Source organism: Arachis ipaensis, chromosome B1 (assembly GCF_059453495.1).
Source record: "Arachis ipaensis isolate K30076 ecotype BB chromosome B1, ASM5945349v1, whole genome shotgun sequence".
NCBI classification, from domain to species: domain Eukaryota; kingdom Viridiplantae; phylum Streptophyta; class Magnoliopsida; order Fabales; family Fabaceae; genus Arachis; species Arachis ipaensis.
In genome coordinates this window covers 20,693,959-20,716,188 of record NC_142436.1, presented here as the reverse complement: position 1 = coordinate 20,716,188, position 22,230 = coordinate 20,693,959, and the positions used below count along the sequence as shown (strand labels likewise).

The window sequence follows — 22,230 nt, the reverse complement described above, 5'->3', positions numbered from 1 at the left end:
CCAAATCCACCAGATCGTTCACTGTTCCCCTAAATCTTGCATTGAAGCCACTAGATCTACCACCGTTTCCTCTAAATCGTGCATCAAATCCACCAAATCTTCCACCGTTTTCTCCAAATTGTGCATCAAAATCGCCAAAGCTGCCATTACTTCCACAAAATCTTTCGGATCTGCCTTATCTGTAGCTGTCCTGAGTTCCTCCTCACAAACTTCCTCTCGTAATGTAGCCGTTCAAACGTTGAGCAAAATTGGCAAGTATAAGAGGCCCTGACTTTATAAAATGCTCCATCATACTTTCATGAGCTAGGAGTAGTGATTTTAACTCTCCTACTAAGATGCTAGTTCATCTAATAACCACAAACATAATAACATGTGCATATTCCTCTGTCAATCTATTTAGAATTGTACTGACATGATCGCTTTCCCTTATTGGTTCACCTACTGAGGCTAATGCATTGATTATTTCCGTTAGTTCCAAGACATACTTATTCATAGAGTTTCCAATTTGAATGCTGCTTAACTTTCATTTTAATTGCATGATTTTGACTTGGATCTAAGATGTAAAATGATCCTCTAATCTTTTTCAGATCTGGTATGTGTACAGACATCCTACCATTCTAGTGGCCGGTGAAGAATTTTGACATTGATACAAATAGCCATGACTTGAATAATGCATCTTGCGGTTTTCATCTCAAGAATTCAGGATTAATTTTGCCTGAAGCATCATACCTCTCTGGTATATATGTCTTCTCCTGTGATGTGGCTCAAGGGATTATGACCTTCTATCCTGGATTTTGCTTGATCTTTTCACTACAGAAAATTGTCTTCATTGAGCTTCATAAATGTTGGTGGCGATGTGAAGTTTGGAGCTAAATTTGAAGAAACTTTTGTAACTTCAGCCATGGTGGATCAGAATTGATAGCTCTGATACCATGAAAGGTACCAAACAATTAAGAAGGAAAAAGAGGAAGTGGAGAGTGAGACACAGAGAACTTGACAGAAAATTAAAAGGAAAAGAGTTTTTTTTATCTTTATTAACTATTTAAATGATACACACACTAATTGCAATTAGGTGACTGTCCTGATATTTATAGAGAGTTGGAGTGCCAGTTGTCATAACCAACTCTAACAACCCATAATTCATTCTAACTGTAACACCTTACCACACAAAGCCTTATGCTTAAGTCATAAGACAGAGGTGGCAAGGTATTAAGACCTATAGAAATAAAATTTAGTACATATAGTATTGTGAAAAATGTTTATAACTAGGAGCCTTTGAAGAAAAGGGATAAAACAAAACCGTTAAATTGAAGAGCACAACACTCCGATCGATAACGTAATGAAACAGATAAAGGATAGACTAACGCGAATCTATAACAAGAGAGTGCCAAAGATACGAATATCAAAACTCAAGACCCGGTTTGTGAAGATAACCGGTCCGAGCATAAAAGTATACATGTATATATAAACATAAAGTAAGAAACTCAAGGGAAACCCCAAGGACAAACTACCAAAACTTGTTCTCCAAAACAACCTCTAAGAAGAGTCAACAGCATATATTTATTTAGTGGAGATAATAAGCATCTACATAAAACCAAAATAAAGTCCCGAGAACCAAGGATCTTCACTAAACCAGAAGTCTCCAGCATGCCTCAGCGAGTAGCCTCACGACCTACATCTGAAAACCACAAAATCCGCATGGGTGAGTGATGAGCGGATAATTTATACGCTTTTTGACATTGTTTTTAGTATGTTTTTAATAGGATCTAGTTACTTTTAGGGATGTTTTCATTAGTTTTTATGTTAAATTCACATTTCTGGACTTTACTATGAGTTTGTGTGTTTTTCTGTGATTTCAGGTATTTTCTGGCTGAAATTGAGGGACTTGAGCAGAAATCAGATTCAGAGGTTGAAAAAGGACTGCTGATGCTGTTGGATTCTGACCTCCCTGCACTCAAAGTGGATTTTCTGGAGCTACAGAACTCGAAATGGCACGCTTCTAATTGCGTTGGAAAGTAGACATCCAGGGCTTTCCAGAAATGTATAATAGTCCATACTTTGGCCAAGAATTGGTGACGTAAACTGGCGTTCAACGCCAGCCTTCTGCCCAAATCTGGCGTCCAGCGCCAGAAAAGGATCCAAAACTAGAGTTGAACGCCCAAACTGGCACAGAAACTGGCGTTCAACTCCACAAATGGCCTCTGCACGTGGAACACTTAAGCTCAGCCCAAACACACACCAAGTGGGCCCCGGAAGTGGATTTATGCATCAATTACTTACTCATGTAAACCCTAGTGACTAGTTTACTATAAATAGGACCTTTTACTAGTCTTTTTGACCATCTTTGGATCTTTGGATTACCTTATGATCCTTTGATAACGTTTTAGGGGGCTGGCCATCTCGGCCATGCCTGGACCTTCACTTATGTATTTTCATACGGTAGAGTTTCTACACTCCATAGATTAAGGTGTGGAGCTCTGCTGTTCCTCAAAGATTAATGCAAAGTACTACTGTTTTCTATTCAATTCTTCTTATTTCGCTTCTAAGATATCCATTCGCACCCAAGAACTTGATGAAGGTGATGATTATGTGTGACGCTCATCATTCTTCCCCCTTATGAACGCGTGCCTGACAAACACTTCTGTTCTATATGAAATAAGCTAGAATGAGTATCTCTTAGATCTCCTAACCAGAATCTTCGTGGCGTAAGCTAGAATGATGGTGGCATTCAAGAGAATCCGGAAAGTCTAAACCTTGTCTGTGGTATTCCGAGTAGGATTCAATGATTGAATGGCTGTGACGAGCTCCTAACTCGCGATTGCAGGGCGTTAGTGACAGACGCAAAAGGATAGTAAATCCTATTCCAGCATGATCGAGAACCGACAGATGAATAGCCGTGCCGTGACAGGGTGCGTGAGCATATTATTCACTGAGAGGATAAGATGAAGCCATTGACAAGGGTGATGCCTCCAGACGATTAGCCGTGCCGTGACAGGGCATTGGATCATTTTCCCGAGAGATGACCGAAAGTAGCCATTGACAGTGGTGATGTATCACATAAAGCCAGCCATGGAAAAGAGTAAGACTGACTGGATGAAGATAGCAGGAAAGCAGAGGTTCAGAGGAACGAAAAGCATCTCCATTCGCTTATCTGAAAATCCTACCAATGAATTACATAAGTATCTCTATCCCTCTTTTATTAATTAAAATTCGAAAACACCATTATCACTTTATATCTGCCTGACTGAGATTTACAAGGTGACCATTGCTTGCTTCATACCAACAATCTCCGTGGGATTCGACCCTTACTCATGTAAGGTATTACTTGGGCGACCCAGTGCACTTGCTGGTTAGTTGTATCGAAGTTGTGACAGACAATAAAACTAGATCAGAGCACCAGGCCTTTGAAGCCATGGATATGTATCACAATTTCGTGCACCAAGTTTTTGGCGCCGTTGCCGGGGAATTGTTCGAGTTTGGGCAACTGACGGTTCATCTTGTTGCTCAGATTAGGTAATTTTCTTTTTATTTTATTTTCAAAAATCTTTCAAAAATATTTTCAAAAATCTCTCATATGTTTTCGAAAAAAAAAATAAAAATGTTTTCAAAAAAATTTTATTCAAAATTTTTAAGAATGAATTCTAGTGTTTCATGATGATTTGTTGAATCCTGGCTGGCTGTAAGCCATGTCTAATTTTTGGACTGGGGTTTCAACTTACCATCACAAATGAAGAGATTCTCACACACTTAGTTGTTCTATACATGAAAAGTATCCATATCTGCTGAAGTTTGGCTGGCCATTGGCCATGTCTAGTGTTTTGGACTGGAGCTTTCTTTGAAAGCTTGGCTGGCTAGTGAGCCATGTCTAATTCCTGGACTGAAGCTTTAGACTAACATGGCATGATTCCTGGAATTCATATTAAAAATTTTGGAATCCTTATTTTTTTCTTTTTCATATAATTTTCGAAAAAAAAAAATAAAAAAAAATTAGAAAATCATAAAAATCAAAAAATATTTTTTTGTTTCTTGTTTGAGTCTTGAGTCATATCATAAGTTTGGTGTCACTTGCATATGCATCTTGCATTTTTTCGAAAATATCATGCATTCATAGTGTTCTTCATGATCTTCAAGTTGTTCTTGGTAAGTCTTCTTGTTTGATCTTGATGATTTTTTGTTTTATGTCTTTTCATGTTTATCATATGTATTCTTGAATTCTTAGTGCGTAAGCATTAAAGAATTCTAAGTTTGGTGTCCTGCATGCATGTTTGTCAAACTCGCGAGTTAACTCGTAAACTCGTACGAGTTTACGAATTTAGATAGTGGAATCGAGTTAACTCGGATACAAACTCGTTTCTGGGTAGACTCGGGTAGACTCGGCTAAACTCGGACAGAATCGCTTAAACTCGCGAGTTTGAGAGCGAGTCAGCGAGTTTGAATTCGGTTCTCATTTTCGCCAAAACGGCGTCGTTTTGAGGGAAAAAAAAAACCAGCAACTACAGCTACCCATCACTAACCCAGTAACCCTAATTTGAAACGGCGCACACTACTCCAAGCCCTCACTCAGTCACTCTCTTCTCCAACGTTCGCCGAATCGCCACCACCACCATCCACCATTGTCTGCACCACCACGCCAGAGGCCGGACGGATCCTTCGCCTGTTGCCTCGCCTAACCAGTTTTCCTGGTGGAGTCGTCAGTTGTGGTACATCGCCGACACCGCCCACCAGCCCACCACCCCCCATCGTTCATGTCCTCACTTCCTCGGTTAAGCTGAAGGCTGAGCTGGTGAAGGTTCCTCGTGCTACATCGCCGACACTAGCCCACCAGCCACGTCGGAGAACTCGACGATTCACGGCACGCTGTTCATCGCCCCTGTTCTGCGTTCGTCGGCCGTCGCCCCTGGTCTGCGATCTACTTCCACTTTGTTCATCCCCCTTCTGCTTCACTGCGTTCGCGGTTCGTCTCCCCTGTTCGTCGCCCCTATTCTGCACTACCGATCTGCTTCATTCTGCCCCTATTCTCCAAGGTAATTTCTTTAAACAAATTTAAATATTAACAATTTTGTTAATTTGGTATGAAATCTGCAATTTTAGTTCTGAACTTCTGATATTAAACTTTCTGATTTTAGTTTAGTTTAAATCATACACAGAATTGGTTAATGAGATTTGATATGATGGAAAAAAAATTAAACTGATGTTGCTTCATGCTTTAATAAGTTAGTAATGTATAAAAAAAAACTAAAATGTGTGGTTTACTACTTTACTGGTTGTCTGGTTTAATTAATTTTTTTTTCAAAACTACTGATATTTGATATCAATAGATAATACTAGGTTGATTGGTTCTGGATTAGTGGACTTGTTAGTTGTTAGACGTTAATGTTAAACTGTTAGTTATTTAGTTAGTGGATCACTTGGCAATTGAAGGCTGAAATCTGAATATTATTTATCAACTGAATCTGAATTTAGTTAGTGGAATAGTGGATAATCTGAATCTGAATTTATTATTTGGGTTGTTGATTTTTAGGGATAAAAATACAAAATGTCTGAGAATGTTGCAGGGACAGGGTCTTCACTTCCTAGTATTCCTAGACCAACATGTGAATGATGATGTTGATTTTGTTGGCCGTGTTGAACCTGAGCTTGAAAGAAACGATGAATCTGATGAAGATGGTGAAGATGATGATGTTGATGTCATGGAAGATGAAGATATTGGAGATTTGAGTTTTAGACTTTATTTTGTTGTTTTATTTTGTTTTTTGGTTGTATCTTAACTCTTATGAAGCTTTGATTGTGTGATTGTGTGTTTTATGTTGAACTAGATACATACTTGTTGTAACTTGTAATTGTAGTATCATGTTAATTTATTATGTGTTTTGATGTTGAAATTGTTATGTTTGAATGTCTATATCTGAGTAAATATATATATTATACATGATATATATATTTTTTTTATAAAAAATGTATAACAGATAAACTCGTACGAGTCTACGAGTCGAGTCTAGGTCAGTTCCACGAGTTTACCTAGACTCGCGAGTTTGACAACCTTGCCTGCATGATTTCTTTGCATTAAAAATTTTTCAAAATTGTGTCTATGATGTTCATCTTGACATTCATAGTGTTCTTGGTGTTCATCTTAACATTCATAGCATTCTTGCATGCATTCATTGTTTTGATCTAAAAATTTCATGCATTGCATAGTTTTCATGTTTTTCATAAAAATTTCAAAAATCAAAAAAATATCTTCCCCTTTTTCTCTCATCAAATTCGAAAATTTGGATTGACTTTTTCAAAAATTTTTAAAATCAAGTTGTTTCTTATGAGTCAAATCAAATTTTCAATTTGAAAATCTTATCTTTTTCAAAATCTTTTTCAAAAATCAAATCTTTTTCAAAATTCTTAGTTATTTTCGAAAATTCAAAAAAATATTTTTCAAAAATCTTTTTCTTAATCTTTTTCACAAATTTTCGAAAATAACATAATCAATTAATGTTTTGATTCAAAAATTTGAAGTTTGTTACTTGCTTGTTAAGAAAGATTCAAACTTTAAGTTCTAGAATCATATATTGTGATTTCTTATGAATCAAGTCATTAATTGTGATTTTAAAAATCAAATCTTTTTCAAAACTAATTTCAATCATATCTTTTCAAAAATATCTTCTTATCTTATCTTTTTCAAAAATATCTTTTCAAAATATCTTTTCTAACTTCCTAACTTCCTATCCTTTCAAAAGTTGTTTCAACTAACTAACTAACTTTTTGTTTGTTTCTTAACTTTTTCAAAACCACCTAACTAACTCTCTCTCTCTCATTTTTCGAAAATATCTCTCCCCTTTTTCAAAATTTCTTTTTAATTTATTAATTATTTTAATTTTTAAAACTCAATTTTCGAAAATTACTAACAATTTTTCAAAAACCATTTGCAAAAATCACTAACTCTTTTTCAAAATAATTTTCGAAAATTATCCCTCCCCCATCCTATTCTATTTATTCATTCATATCCTAACATCTCATCTCACATCTCTTCCATTCGTACAGTTGCATTTCTTCCTTTACATCACATTCTTTGTCTCCCCCTTCTCTTCCACTCACAAAGGGATCCCTATACTGTGGTATAAAGGATCTCTATTATTATTATCATTTTCCTGTCCATTCTTCCTTGTCATATGAGTAGGAGCAAGGATAAGAACATTCTTGTGGAAGCAGATCCAGAACCTGAAAGGACTCTGAAGAGAAAATTAAGAGAAGCTAAAATACAACAATCCAGAGATAACCTTTCAGAAATTTTCGAACAGGCAGAGGAGATGGCAGCCGAAAATAATAATAATATAAGGAAGATGCTTGGTGACTTCACTGCACCTAATTCCAATTTACATGGAAGAAGCATCTCCATTCCTGCCATTGGAGCAAACAACTTTGAGCTGAAACCTCAGTTAGTTTCTCTGATGCAGCAGAACTGCAAGTTTCATGGACTTCCATCTGAAGATCCTTTTCAGTTCTTAACTGAATTCTTGCAAATATGTGATACTGTTAAGACTAATGGAGTAGATCCTGAAGTCTACAGGCTCATGCTTTTCCCTTTTGCTGTAAGAGACAGAGCTAGATTGTGGTTGGATTCTCAACCCAAAGACAGCCTGAACTCTTGGGATAAGCTGGTCACGGCTTTCTTAGCCAAGTACTTTCCTCCTCAAAAGCTGAGCAAGCTTAGAGCTGATGTTCAAACCTTCAGACAGAAAGAAGGTGAATCTCTCTATGAAGCTTGGGAAAGATACAAACAGTTGACCAAAAAGTGTCCTTCTGACATGCTTTCAGAATGGACCATCCTGGATATATTCTATGATGGTTTATCTGAGCTATCAAAGATGTCACTGGACACTTCTGCAGGTGGATCCATTCACCTAAAGAAAACGCCTGCAGAAGCTCAAGAACTCATTGACATGGTTGCTAATAACCAGTTCATGTACACTTCTGAAAGGAATCCTGTGAGTAATGGGACGCCTATGAAGAAGGGAGTTCTTGAGGTTGATACTCTGAATGCCATATTGGCTCAGAATAAAATATTGACTCAGCAAGTCAATATGATTTCTCAGAGTCTGCATGGAATGCAAGCTGCATCCAACAGTACTCAAGAGGCATCTTCTGAAGAGGAAGCCTATGATCCTGAGAACCCTGCAATAGCAGAGGTAAATTATTTAGGTGAACCTTATGGAAACACCTATAACTCAACATGGAGAAATCATCCAAATTTCTCATGGAAGGATCAGAAGCCTCAACAAGGCTTTAATAATGGTGGAAGAAACAGGTTTAGCAATAGCAAACCTTTTCCATCATCAACTCAGCAACAGACAGAGAACTCTGAACAAAATGCTTCTAATTTAGCAAATCTAGTCTCTGATCTATCTAAGGCCACTGTAAGTTTCATGAATGAAACAAGGTCTTCCATTAGAAATCTGGAAGCACAAGTGGGCCAGCTGAGTAAAAGGATCACTGAAATCCCTCCTAGTACTCTCCCAAGCAATACAGAAGAGAACCCAAAAGGAGAGTGCAAGGCCATTGACATAAGCGCCATGGCCGAACCTCTGAGGAGAGAAGAGGACGTGAATCCCAAGGAGGAGGACCTCCTGGGACGTCCAGTGATCAATAAGGAGCTTCCCTCTGAGGAACCAAAGGACTCTAAGGCTCATCTAGAGACCATAGATATTCCATTGAACCTCCTTATGCCCTTCATGAGCTCTGATGAGTATTCCTCTTCTGAAGAGAATGAGGATGTCACTGAAGAGCAAACTGCCAAGTTTCTTGGTGCAATCATGAAGCTGAATGCCAAATTGTTTGGCATTGATACTTGGGAAGTTGAACCTCCCTTGTTCATCAATGAACTAAGTGATCTGGATCAACTGACATTGCCTCAGAAGAGACAGGATCCTGGAAAGTTCATATTACCTTGTACCATAGGCACCATGATCTTTAAAGCTCTGTGTGACCTTGGTTCAGGTATAAACCTCATGCCCCTCTCTGTAATAGAGAAACTGGAAATCTATGGGGTGCAAGCTGCTAAAATCTCACTAGAGATGGCAGACAGCTCAAGAAGACAGGCTTATGGACAAGTAGAAGACGTATTAGTAAAGGTTGAGGGCCTTTACATACCTACTGATTTCATAGTCTTGGACACTGGAAAGGAAGAGGATGAATCCATCATCCTAGGAAGACCTTTCCTGGCCACAGCAAGAGCTGTGATTGATGTTGACAGAGGTGAAATAGTCCTTCAATGGAATGAGAACTCCCTTGTATTCAAAACCCAAGGATCTCCCTCTGCAACCATGGAGAGGAAACAGAAAAAGCTTCTCTCCAAGCAGAGTCAACCAGAGCCCCCACAGTCAAACTCTAAGTTTGGTGTTGAACTCCCATATCCAAACTCTAAGTTTGGTGTTGGAGAGTCTCAACAAAGCTCTGCACATCTGTGAGGCTCCATGAGAGCCCACTGTCAAGCTATTGACATTAAAGAAGCGCTTGTTGGGAGGCAACCCAATGTTTATTTATCTAACTATATTTTTCTTAGTTATGTGTCTTTATAGGTTCATGATCATGAGGAGTCACAAAATAAATATAAAAATTGAAAACGGAATCAAAAACAGCAGAAGAAAAATCACACCCTGGAGGAGCATCTGTCTGGCGTTCAAACGCCAGAACAGAGCATAGTTCTGGCGCTGAACGCCCAGAATGGGAGCATCTTGGCGCTGAACGCCCAGAACAAGCATGGTTCTGGCGTTCAACGCCAGAAATGGCAGCAAAGGGGCGTTGAACGCCCAAAATGGGCACCAACCTGGCGCTGAACGCCCAGAGTTGTGTGCAAAGGCATTTCACATGCCTAATTTGGTGCAGGGATGTAAATGCCTTGACACCTCAGGATCTGTGGACCCACAGGATCATCCCAGGATCTGTGGACCCCACAGGATCCCCACCTACCTCATCATCTCTCTTCCCATTCATGATCATCCCTTCTGTTTTCCATTTACCACTCACATCCATACAACCACCACCTTCAAAATTCAACATCTCTCTCCCACCCAATCCCACCCATATGGCCGAATACACACTCCCATCCATCTCCTCCATATCTTCTTCTTATTCTTCTATTCTTTCTTCTTTTGCTCGAGGGCGAGCAACATTCTAAGTTTGGTGTGGTAAAAGCATAGCTTTTTGTTTTTCTCCATAACCATTGATGGCACCTAAGGCCAGAAAGGCCTCTAGAAAGAGGAAAGGGAAGACAAAAGCTTCCATAAAGGGTCTATAGCTCAGTGGTAGAACATTTGACTGCGAATCAAGAGATCCCTGAGATACCTCAGGGGATACATTTTCTTCCACACAATTATTGGAAGCAACTAAGGGTGGAACAGCAAGAGCACTCCATCATCCTTCATGAAATCAGAGAAGATCTAAAAGCAATGAAGGAGGAGCAGCAAAGACAAGGAAGAGACATAGAAGAGCTCAAGGACATCAATAAGGTGGACTCATTCCTTGTTCTTACTTTCTCTGTTTTTCGTTTTCTATGTTATGTGCTTATCTATGTTTGTGTCTTCATTACATGATCATTAGTAGTTAGTAACTTTGTCTTAAAGTTATAAATGTCCTATGAATCCATCACCTCTCTTAAATGAAAAATGTTTTAATTCAAAAGAACAAGAAGTACATGAGTTTCGAATTTATCCTTGAACTTAGTTTAATTATATTGATGTGGTGACAAATGCTTCTTGTTTTCGGAATGTATGCTTGAACAGTGCATATGTCTTTTGAAGTTGTTGTTTAAGAATGTTAAATATGTTGGCTCTTGAAAGAATGATGACTAGGAGACATGTTATTTGATAATCTGAAAAATTATAAAAATGATTCTTGAAGCAAGAAAAAGCAGCAAAGAACAAAGCTTGCAAAAAAAAAAAAAAAGGGCGAAAGAAAAATAGAAAAAAATAGAAAGAAAAAGAAAAAGCAAGCAGAAAAAGCCAATAACCCTTAAAACCAAAAGGCAAGGGCAAATAAAAAGGATCCCAAGGCTTTGAGCATCAGTGGATAGGAGGGCCTAAAGGAATAAAATCCTGGTCTAAGCGGCTAAACCAAGCTGTCCCTAACCATGTGCTTGTGGCGTGTAGGTGTCAAGTAAAAACTTGAGACTGAGCGGTTAAAGTCAAGGTCCAAAGCAAAAACAAAGAGTGTGCTTAAGAACCCTGGACACCTCTAATTGGGGACTTTAGCAAAGCTGAGTCACAATCTGAAAAGGTTCACCCAATTATGTGTCTGTGGCATTTATGTATCCGGTGGTAATACTGGAAAACAAAGTGCTTAGGGCCACGGCCAAGACTCATAAAGAAGCTGTGTTCAAGAATCATCATACTGAACTAGGAGAGTCAATAACACTATTCGAAATCTGAAGTTCCTATAGATGCCAATCATTCTGAACCTCAATGGATAAAGTGAGATGCCAAAACTATTCAAGAGGCAAAAAGCTATAAGTCCCGCTCATATGATTGAAGCTCTGTTTCATTGATAGTTTGGAATTTGTAGTATATTCTCTTCTTTTTATCCTATTTGATTTTAAGTTGCTTGGGGACAAGCAACAATTTAAGTTTGGTGTTGTGATGAGCGGATAATTTATACGCTTTTTGACATTGTTTTTAGTATGTTTTTAATAGGATCTAGTTACTTTTAGGGATGTTTTCATTAGTTTTTATGTTAAATTCACATTTCTGAACTTTACTATGAGTTTGTGTGTTTTTCTGTGATTTCAGGTATTTTCTGGCTGAAATTGAGGGACTTGAGCAGAAATCAGATTCAGAGGTTGAAAAAGGACTGCTGATGCTGTTGGATTCTGACCTCCCTGCACTCAAAGTGGATTTTCTGGAGCTACAGAACTCAAAATGGCACGCTTCCAATTGCGTTGGAAAGTAGACATCCAGGGCTTTCCAGAAATGTATAATAGTCCATACTTTGGCCAAGAATTGGCGACGTAAACTGGCGTTCAACGCCAGCCTTCTGCCCAAATCTGGCGTCCAGCGCCAGAAAAGGATCCAAAACTAGAGTTGAACGCCCAAACTGGCACAGAAACTGGCGTTCAACTCCACAAATGGCCTCTGCACGTGGAACACTTAAGCTCAGCCCAAACACACACCAAGTGGGCCCCGGAAGTGGATTTATGCATCAATTACTTACTCATGTAAACCCTAGTGACTAGTTTACTATAAATAGGACCTTTTACTAGTCTTTTTGACCATCTTTGGATCTTTGGATTACCTTATGATCCTTTGATCACGTTTTAGGGGGCTGGCCATCTCGGCCATGCCTGGACCTTCACTTATGTATTTTCATACGGTAGAGTTTCTACACTCCATAGATTAAGGTGTGGAGCTCTGCTGTTCCTCAAAGATTAATGCAAAGTACTACTGTTTTCTATTCAATTCTTCTTATTTCGCTTCTAAGATATCCATTCGCACCCAAGAACTTGATGAAGGTGATGATTATGTGTGACGCTCATCATTCTTCCCCCTTATGAACGCGTGCCTGACAAACACTTCTGTTCTATATGAAATAAGCTAGAATGAGTATCTCTTAGATCTCCTAACCAGAATCTTCGTGGCGTAAGCTAGAATGATGGCGGCATTCAAGAGAATCCGGAAAGTCTAAACCTTGTCTGTGGTATTCCGAGTAGGATTCAATGATTGAATGGCTGTGACGAGCTCCTAACTCGCGATTGCAGGGCGTTAGTGACAGACGCAAAAGGATAGTAAATCCTATTCCAGCATGATCGAGAACCGACAGATGAATAGCCGTGCCGTGACAGGGTGCGTGAGCATATTATTCACTGAGAGGATAAGATGAAGCCATTGACAAGGGTGATGCCTCCAGACGATTAGCCGTGCCGTGACAGGGCATTGGATCATTTTCCCGAGAGATGACCGAAAGTAGCCATTGACAGTGGTGATGTATCACATAAAGCCAGCCATGGAAAGGAGTAAGACTGACTGGATGAAGATAGCAGGAAAGCAGAGGTTCAGAGGAACGAAAAGCATCTCCATTCGCTTATCTGAAAATCCTACCAATGAATTACATAAGTATCTCTATCCCTCTTTTATTAATTAAAATTCGAAAACACCATTATCACTTTATATCTGCCTGACTGAGATTTACAAGGTGACCATAGCTTGCTTCATACCAACAATCTCCGTGGGATTCGACCCTTACTCACGTAAGGTATTACTTGGACGACCCAGTGCACTTGCTGGTTAGTTGTATCGAAGTTGTGACAGACAATAAAACTAGATCAGAGCACCAGGCCTTTGAAGCCATGGATATGTATCACAATTTCGTGCACCAGTGAGAACCAGAGGTTTTCAGTATGGTAATGGTACCCACATATCTAACATGTAATGTCCTTGGAAAGCCAAAGGCAATCCTAGAACTTCCAACAGATAAAACAACGCTTATAAACAGACTAAACCATAATGGCAACTGACTAAAGATCTTCAGTCTAACGAATAGTCCCCTTTCCAAATCCTGCGAACCTCCCAACTACCATTATTAGTTCGATATTGCAAACACAATTATATCAATGCGAAAATGCACAAATAGGAAGCAGATACAACATTTATACAATTAGAAAGTATTATGCAGTCAAGTAGGCATTCCAAACAATTCACATATAATGCATATGATGTATGGCTATCCTAGTGGCTGATGAGTCTTATCTGTCAGTTATAAAGCCAACCCGACAAGTCTTGGTAGCTAACCATTAGACTGTCCCTATGTCGTGTATCCTCAACTCGAGTTATACCCAATCATAATCATCAATACATATTCACAACACCCTCACTGGTGTTTATCCACGGGAGCGAGCTCATTCAGAACTTTCACAGTGTCCGGCCACACTTACGACATAGGGTCAGTAGAGTATCGAGTCTCCACCTGGAACACGTGGTGGCTAGCCACTGTTTTCACCCAGGAAAACTTGTATCTCAGATAGTGGAAGTACAACATTCACATTTCATTTAATATGTATATATGCAATCATACTCAGCCATAATTCAATAATAGCTCATCCATAATTCGGCAATATCTCAGCCAATCGGCTCATAATACAATCCATACCAGCCAATTTATTAACAATTACAGCCCTTCGGCTCATGGCATATAAAGCACTTCCACAATCAACCTCCGTATCTCATAAGATGATCTTTGATCATCATTCATCATTAATTCTCCCCTTACTTCATCCACAAGTTACTACATTCCCTAGTTTTTCCCCATTGCTAGGCATATCACAAGGATTTAAGACATAAGGGGTGAGATCGGAGGCTTAGAAGTCTGAAATTTGGCTTTAAAAACTCAAAAATCAACCTTGGGGTGAAAATAGGGTCACGCGTGCGCTTCGCCCACGTGCACGCGTGGATGGGAGAAAAGCAAAGTGACGCCTGCGCATCAGCCACGCGTACGCGTGGGTGCGTTTTGTGCGCCACGCACAAAACCAGCACAATACCCGCACAACTCTCAGGAACTTTGGCTGGGCAATTGAATCAACACATCGACGCATACGCGTCGGCCAGGCGCACACATGGGGAGTGAGAATTTGACAGTGACGCGTGCCCGTCGGGCACGCGTATGCGTGGGTGTACGATCTGCCAAAAATTTTACTAAGTTAAAAAACTGCAGAATTCCAGTTTCAAACCCCCAATCTTCCGACGGGCATATCTTTCTCGTTTCAAGTCATTTTCCATTGTTCTTCGAACGGCATACACATCTCGGATCCAATTTTATTTCTAAATAAGTTTGACACAAATCGGGGATCCGGAGACCAAGATATGCTCCGTCAAAGTAAGCCCAAAAACCACATTTTCATACAAAACCACAAAGTCCCATTTTCAAAACAAACTAATTTCAAGCCCTTTCAAAACCAACCAAAAATCAACTTCCAGCCTCCTCAACTCATATGTTAACATTTTTAGCAAAATCATTGATAAACCACTATTTCATGGTTCATCTTGTGCTCAATTGAGTGGTTTTTATCAACTCTTTACCCACTTATTTATACTATTTGCATGGTTTTACATTTGCCTTCCCAATTCTGTGCTTTGATTGAAAACATGCTTCTTTGGCCTTAAGTTCCCTATGTTTAAATCCTCTCTTATTACCATTAGATGCCTTGATATGTGTGTTAAGTGATTTCAGAGATTACAGGGCAGGAATGGCTCAGAGGATGGAAAGGAAGTATAAAAAAGTGGAAGGAATACAAGAAGTTGGAGAAATTGCTAAGCTGTCCAGCCTGACCTCTTCGCACTCAAATAACTATAACTTTAGCTACAGAGGTCCAAACGACGCGGTTCTAGTTGCGTTGGAAAGCTAACGTCCGGGGCTTCGATTTGATATATAATTTGTCATCACTTCCCCGAAGTTAGGCAACGCGAACGCGTGAATGACACGTCCGCGTCGCATCTGCGAACTTCAATCCGCGCGGACGCATGGACGACGCCTCCGCGTCACTTGCCCGTGACCTGAACGTAACAGAAATCGCAGGGAGCGATTTCTGGACTGCTTTTGACCCATTTTTCAGCCCAGAACACACAGATTAGAGGCTATAAAGTGGGGGAATACATCCATTCATAATCATGCTTTCATATTCACAATTTTAGGATTAGATGTAGTTTTAGAGAGAGAGGTTCCCTCCTCTCTCTTAGGATTTAGTTTTAGGATTTAGGATTATTTCTTCTTCATCACAGGTTCAATATTCCTTTTTATTTATTTTCTCAATTTAATTTATGAATTCTTCTATGTTACAGATTATTCTTTTGATTAATGTTATTTGAGGTATTTCAGTTTATTATTGCTCTCTTTTATTTATGTTACTGTTGCTTCCAATCTGAAGACATTTTTATTCCAGTAGATTTACTTTTCCCTTTTTGGTCTTGGTTAAGAAATCAGTAACTCAGGAGTTATCAAACTCAACATGATTGATAATCGTTATCTTTGCTAATTGAATTGAACTTTAATAATCCCAATCTTTCCTTAGGGATTAACTAGGATTTGAGGATCTAACTAATTAGTCAATTGACCTTCCCTTGCTCTAGCAAAGGTTAACTAAGTGGAATTAAGGTTCAATTTTCATCATCATTGATAAGGATAACTAGGATAGGACTTCTAATTTCTCACACCTTGCCAAAAGTATGTTTTTACAGTTATTTATTTATTTTACAGTCTTTTACCTATTTTAATTGCAATTTAAATTACTTGTTCCTCATCTTCACAACCCCAATTTACAATCTTCATAACCAATAATAAGAAAATACTTCCCTGCAGTTCCTTGAGAAGACGACCCGAGGTTTAAATACTTCGGTTATCAATTTATTTAGGGGTTTGTTACTTGTGACAACCAAAACATTTGCACGAAGGGATTTCTGTTGGTTTAGAATATATATCTTCAACGCGACTATTTTTACAAAATTCTTTACTAGCAAAAATCCTAACGTCAAAATGGCGCCGTTGCCGGGGAACTGCAATCGTGTGCCTTATTATTGGTTATTGTAAATATTTTTTTTACTTGTTTATTTGTCTTTATTTTTCTCTTTTTATTTCCATTAGCTACTATGAATCCTCACCCCTCTCGCTTTGAGTTTGGTTCTAATATTGTTGAAAGGAGTGAAAGTTATAACAGGAACATGCATCAAGGTCAGAAGAATCAAAGATGGGAGGAGCCACAAGGATTTAATCAATCCTCTTGGCAACAACCCCCTCCAATGCACTATAACCAACAACCATTCTGTGATGCATACCAAAATGATGACTATAGTGGACCCCCTTGTAGTTACCAACAAGGCCCACCATATGATTATGAACCGCCTCCTCAACACAGCTTTGGACCACCATACTCACAAGCCCCCTACTACCAGACATCATCACATTATTCTAACCCGTATCCACCACACCAACCACCTTATGAGCCATATGAACCATATATAGAACCACCCCAATTCCAACCCAATTACTCCCAAGAACCACCACCTCAATATTTGCCATCTCCATATCCATCAATCCAAGAGCACTATGATCCTACTTATGATAGCCGAGCGCAACAAGAATCAATGGATCGTCTCACGGAAACATGTGCAAAACTTCAAGCAACCCTTCGCCAACTGGATCAAGCGATAAATTGATTACCTTCCCGACGTTCGGACACTCAAGGAACCCCCATGGCCTCATGTGGGTAATCTAATGAAGAACGTAGTATGAAGGAGATATTAGAAACTCCGGTGGACAGTGAGCAGCACGATTTTATATTGAAACAATTGGAAGAAGCTACGCCTGCTATTGAGGAGGAAGAAGTGGTTGCAGACTTAGGAGATGCTGAACCTCCATGGGAAAGTCAAGTTATAGAGCCTCCTTCAAAGACGTTTGAAATTGATGTTGAGAAGGGTGTACAACCTCCAAGGCATATCATGGCTAAAGACTTTGAAGAGGTTAATCAAGAGATGGAAATTCAAGAAGAAGAAGCACAACCTCCTATGCCTTTGGTAAGTAGTGCAGAAGAGACTGAATTGGAAGAAATCTACCAAGATAAAGAGGTTGAAATTAAAGAAGTTTGCAAAGAGGTGGAAGTTGTCAGAGAAGAGCACAAGGAAGTGGAGCTTGCAATTTCGTTAAAAATACCTCCCCCTAAGTTGCCATCATCCTTCACAACATTCAAGTGGGTAAAATTCATATCCCTTAGCTTTCTAATTCCATTTGAATATGGGCTACTAGAGACGGATGGTCAACTTAGAGCTCTTGTGGCATAAAGAGTAAGAGAAAGATGGCCAGTGGTAAGAATTGTCCTGCAAGGTTCATTATGGTTGGAAGCTTTAAGTTTAAATGCAAAGGTTGGTGTAAAGCTCAACTGAATGGGTCTAGGAATTTGTTTGGCCGCTTTAGTGAGAATTCAGATTGCTTGCTACCCGGATGGAATCATAATGATCAACAAAAGGACAGGTGTAAAAGCAAAGTTTGGGACCCCAGAATTCATTCTGGCAATCAACACTCTTGGGGCCTTGTCACTTGCTTCAACTTGCTTGAAGACTTTCCACGTCTAATTTGGGACCCCGGAGGTTACTGGAAGTACAAACATTGGTGGAGATTCCTGGATGAGTTCAAGCACAAGCCACCATAACAAGGAGCTCATCAAATGTCCAACTTAAGGACTTTAACTAAAAGTGCTAGGTGGGAGACAACCCACCATGGTATGATCGTTCCTTTTTCAGTTTTAATTTTATTTCATTTTGTTTATTTTTGAGTTTATTCTATTTTTATTGAACCTGGATTTATTCATAACATGCACATCTGTATTTTACATTCTGCATACTGCATATTGCATATAAAAAAAAACACGCACGCGACGCGGCAGCGTCGCTGACGCGTCCGCGTCACTAGTGCGTTTTGGAAGAAAAGAATCAAACAGAGAGTCACGCGAGAGCGTGGTTGGAGGCGTGCCTTAAGCACAAATATGCCCACGCGACCGCGTCGCCGACGCGGCCGCGTCAGTTGCAAAATAGCTTCCCCACGCGTCCGCGTCACCCACGCAACCGCGTGGCCCTGTAAATCGACGTAACAAGGGTGTATGGCCGAAAGTTGAGCTGGAATTGGGCTGGACTTATGCTAGAAGCACAAGCCCTACCATGCGAACGCGTGCCCCACGCGTCCGCGTCATTTTTAAAAGAAAGGCCATCCACGCGATCGCGTCAACCACGCGACCGCGTCACCCAAAAATTTGACAAAAAGAGTTTCGAACAGAGAGTTGCGCAAACGCGAGGCTGCACTCGCGCCAATCGCACAAATCAGGCCACGCGATCGCGTGACCCACGCGTCCGCGTCACCTGACCTTATCGCGCACCACGCGACCGCGTCACTCACGCGTTCGTGTCACATGCGGCACACAGCTTATCCAGATCAGCCAAATATCTTATCTTTTCTTCCCCAATCCTAATTTCTTCCATCTTTTCTTCTTTCTTCTTTCTTTCTTACTTTATCTTTTTAACTTCTCATCCTTTTTCACTTTCATTTTATTTTATTTAATTTATTTGCATACTTTCATTCATTGCATATTTTTATTTTTTCTTTTCTAAATTTATTATCTTACCATTGGTGTTCAAATGTTCTTATTCAACTGTTACATCTTTTCTGGTATTTTCTTAGTGCTTAGTGACTTATTTAATTCTGATTGAGTAATATTATTTAAATCAATGCCGATCTTTTATATCTGTATTACTTTTGCATTGACATGAATTTATATTATCTCTCCTTCCCCACTCTCTCTCCCATTGTTGCAAATTTTGCACCATTGGTATGCCATGTGCTTCTATTATTTTTTCACGTACATGTTGAAGCTTCCATGTAAATGAGACCCTTTTTCATTTGGCATTAACCCACCCATACTTCATTTATTTTCTTATCTCTATTTCTGGGTTACTTTTCTTCCCTTTTTCTTTCAGGATGGCCACCCGGAAGGGAATCGGAAGACGTTTACATGGGGAAACAAGACAAGTCCATCTGCACAATCTTTGGAGAAAAGCGCCAGTTGGAACAGCCCGTCCACCTGCACATCTCAGCATGCACCGAGGACGGTGCAATCTTTAAGTGTGGGGAGGTCGATACCGACTTCCAGGGGTTAGCTACCTTCTTTTCAAACACCATTGTTTTATTTTTCTTATTAGTTCATTGTTGCATTGCATAATAGATTGCATATTTGTTTGATTTTGTGCATATTTTACCACTTGGTTGAAGTAACATTTTCTTTTTAAGAAACTTTTTATAGCATTTCACTAAATTAAATTAAAAATTTTTCTATTAAAACTTGTTTGAAGTTGTATTTGGAACATAGTTTAAAAAGCTAAGAACACACAACCTGTGAGATTTTGAGCTTATTTATATGGTTACATTATTTAACCATAAATTTTTATTCTTGTGTATTTTCTTCTCTATAATTGTAATCTTTGCTTCGTTCCATTCTATATGTCCATTATTTAGTGTATTTACATGCTTGCATATGATTGAGGCCATTATTTGTTATTAGCTCACTTATCTCAAATAAGCGTACCTTTTACATTACCCTTGTTAACCCCCTTGAGCTTTAATCCCCTCTTGTTCTATAAACCACATTACTAGCCTTAAGCAGAAAAATAAAATAAAAATCCCAAGTTGTCCTTGGTTAGCTTAAGATAGATATTGTGTATAATTTAAGTGTGGGGAATTTTATGGGAACATGGGATGATATGAAAAATTAGAGAATCAAATTGAATAAGTTATTTGAAAATTTGGGAAGCATGCTCATGTGAAATAATTAAATTACCATGTGCATTGAAAAAATATATATATATTAAGTAATTAAATAAGGGGATACAAAAAAAAAAGAGAGAAGAAAAGAAAAGAGAAGAAAAATAATATTACCCCAAATGCAAAATAAAAAGAATCAATGCACATGGGACAAAATTAAAAAATAAGTTTGATACTTGAGCATGTAATACAAAAGTGGAAAAAATCTGGATAGCTAGGTAAAGTATTTTTAAATTATATAAAGTATGTATATGTTAGGTGAGATCTTAGACTAATCAAGAATTCACTTTATAAAGCTCACTTGGCCATACATATATTCTTACCTTTACCTCAGCCCCATTACAACCCTAAAAAGACCTCATGATGTTTGCATTGGTACATTAAATATTTGTTGATTGATTAGATGAAGAACAAAGTTTAAAAAGCATGATTAGAGAAGAGTAGAGTGAATCACCCTATACACTTGAGAAACTAGAGTGATATACACTACCAGTAAGGGTTCAATGCTTGATTCTATGTTCCCTGCTTTCATGAGCTATCTTCTTACAAGTTTACTTGTCTTTTATTATATAATTTGAATTAGTGGAATTTGATTTTTATTTGTCTTGGAGAACTTATTTACTTTTAACCAAGTAGGTAGAAACATCTTAGCATGTAGTTGCATTCATATAGATAGGATTGCATTTCATACATTCTATCATTCATCTTCACTCCTTTATAGTTTCTCTTGAGCTTAGCATGAGGACATGCTATTGTTTAAGTGTGGGGAGGTTGATCAACCACTATTTCATGGTTCATCTTGTGCTCAATTGAGTGGTTTTTATCAACTCTTTACCCACTTATTTATACTATTTGCATGGTTTTACATTTGCCTTCCTAATTATGTGCTTTGATTGAAAACATGCTTCTTTGGCCTTAAGTTCTCTATGTTTAAATCCTCTCTTATTACCATTAGATGCCTTGATATGTGTGTTAAGTGATTTCAGATATTACAGGGCAGGAATGGCTCAGAGGATGGAAAGGAAGCATGCAAAAGTGGAAGGAATACAAGAAGTTGGAGAAATTGCTAAGCTGTCCAGCCTGACCTCTTTGCACTCAAACGGCTATAACTTTAGCTACAGAGGTCCAAACAACGCGGTTCCAGTTGCGTTGGAAAGCTAACGTCCGGGGCTTCGATTTGATATATAATTTGCCATAGCTTCCCCGAAGTTAGGTGACGCGAACGCGTGAATGACGCGCCCGCATCGCATCTGCGAACTTCAATCCGCGCGGACGCGTAGACGACGCCTCCGCGTCACTTGCCCGCGGCCTGAACGTAACAGAAATCGCAGGGAGCTCAGAACACACAGATTAGAGGCTATAAATTGGGGAATGCATCCATTCATAATCATGCTTTCATATTCACAATTTTAGGATTACATGTAGTTTTAGAGAGAGAGGTTCCCTCCTCTCTCTTAGGATTTAGGTTTAGGATTTAGGATTATTTCTTCTTCATCACAGGTTCAATATTTCTTTTTATTTATTTTCTCAATTTAATTTATGAATTCTTCTATGTTACAGATTATTCTTTTGATTAATGTTATTTGAGGTATTTCAGTTTATTATTGCTCTCTTTTATTTATATTACTGTTGCTTCCAATCTGAAGACATTTTTATTCCAGTAGATTTACTTTTCCCTTTTTGGTCTTGGTTAAGAAATCAGTAACTCAGGAGTTATCAAACTCAACATGATTGATAATCGTTATCTTTGCTAATTGAATTGAACTTCAATAATCCCAATCTTTCCTTAGGGATTAACTAGGATTTGAGGATCTAACTAATTAGTCACTTGACCTTCCCTTGCTCTAGCAAAGGTTAAATAAGTGAAATTAAGGTTCAATTTTCATCATCATTGATAAGGAT

General features: G+C 38.8%; 1 non-coding gene across 1 annotated transcript; it reads right to left on the bottom strand.

Annotated features, from left to right (window-relative positions):
• Nucleotides 1-7,694: 7,694 nt before the first annotated feature.
• LOC148575907 (small nucleolar RNA R71) lies at nt 7,695-7,802 on the bottom strand. The gene has a single exon (XR_015904145.1). It is a non-coding gene; the product is annotated as a small nucleolar RNA R71 (small nucleolar RNA).
• Nucleotides 7,803-22,230: the final 14,428 nt, after the last annotated feature.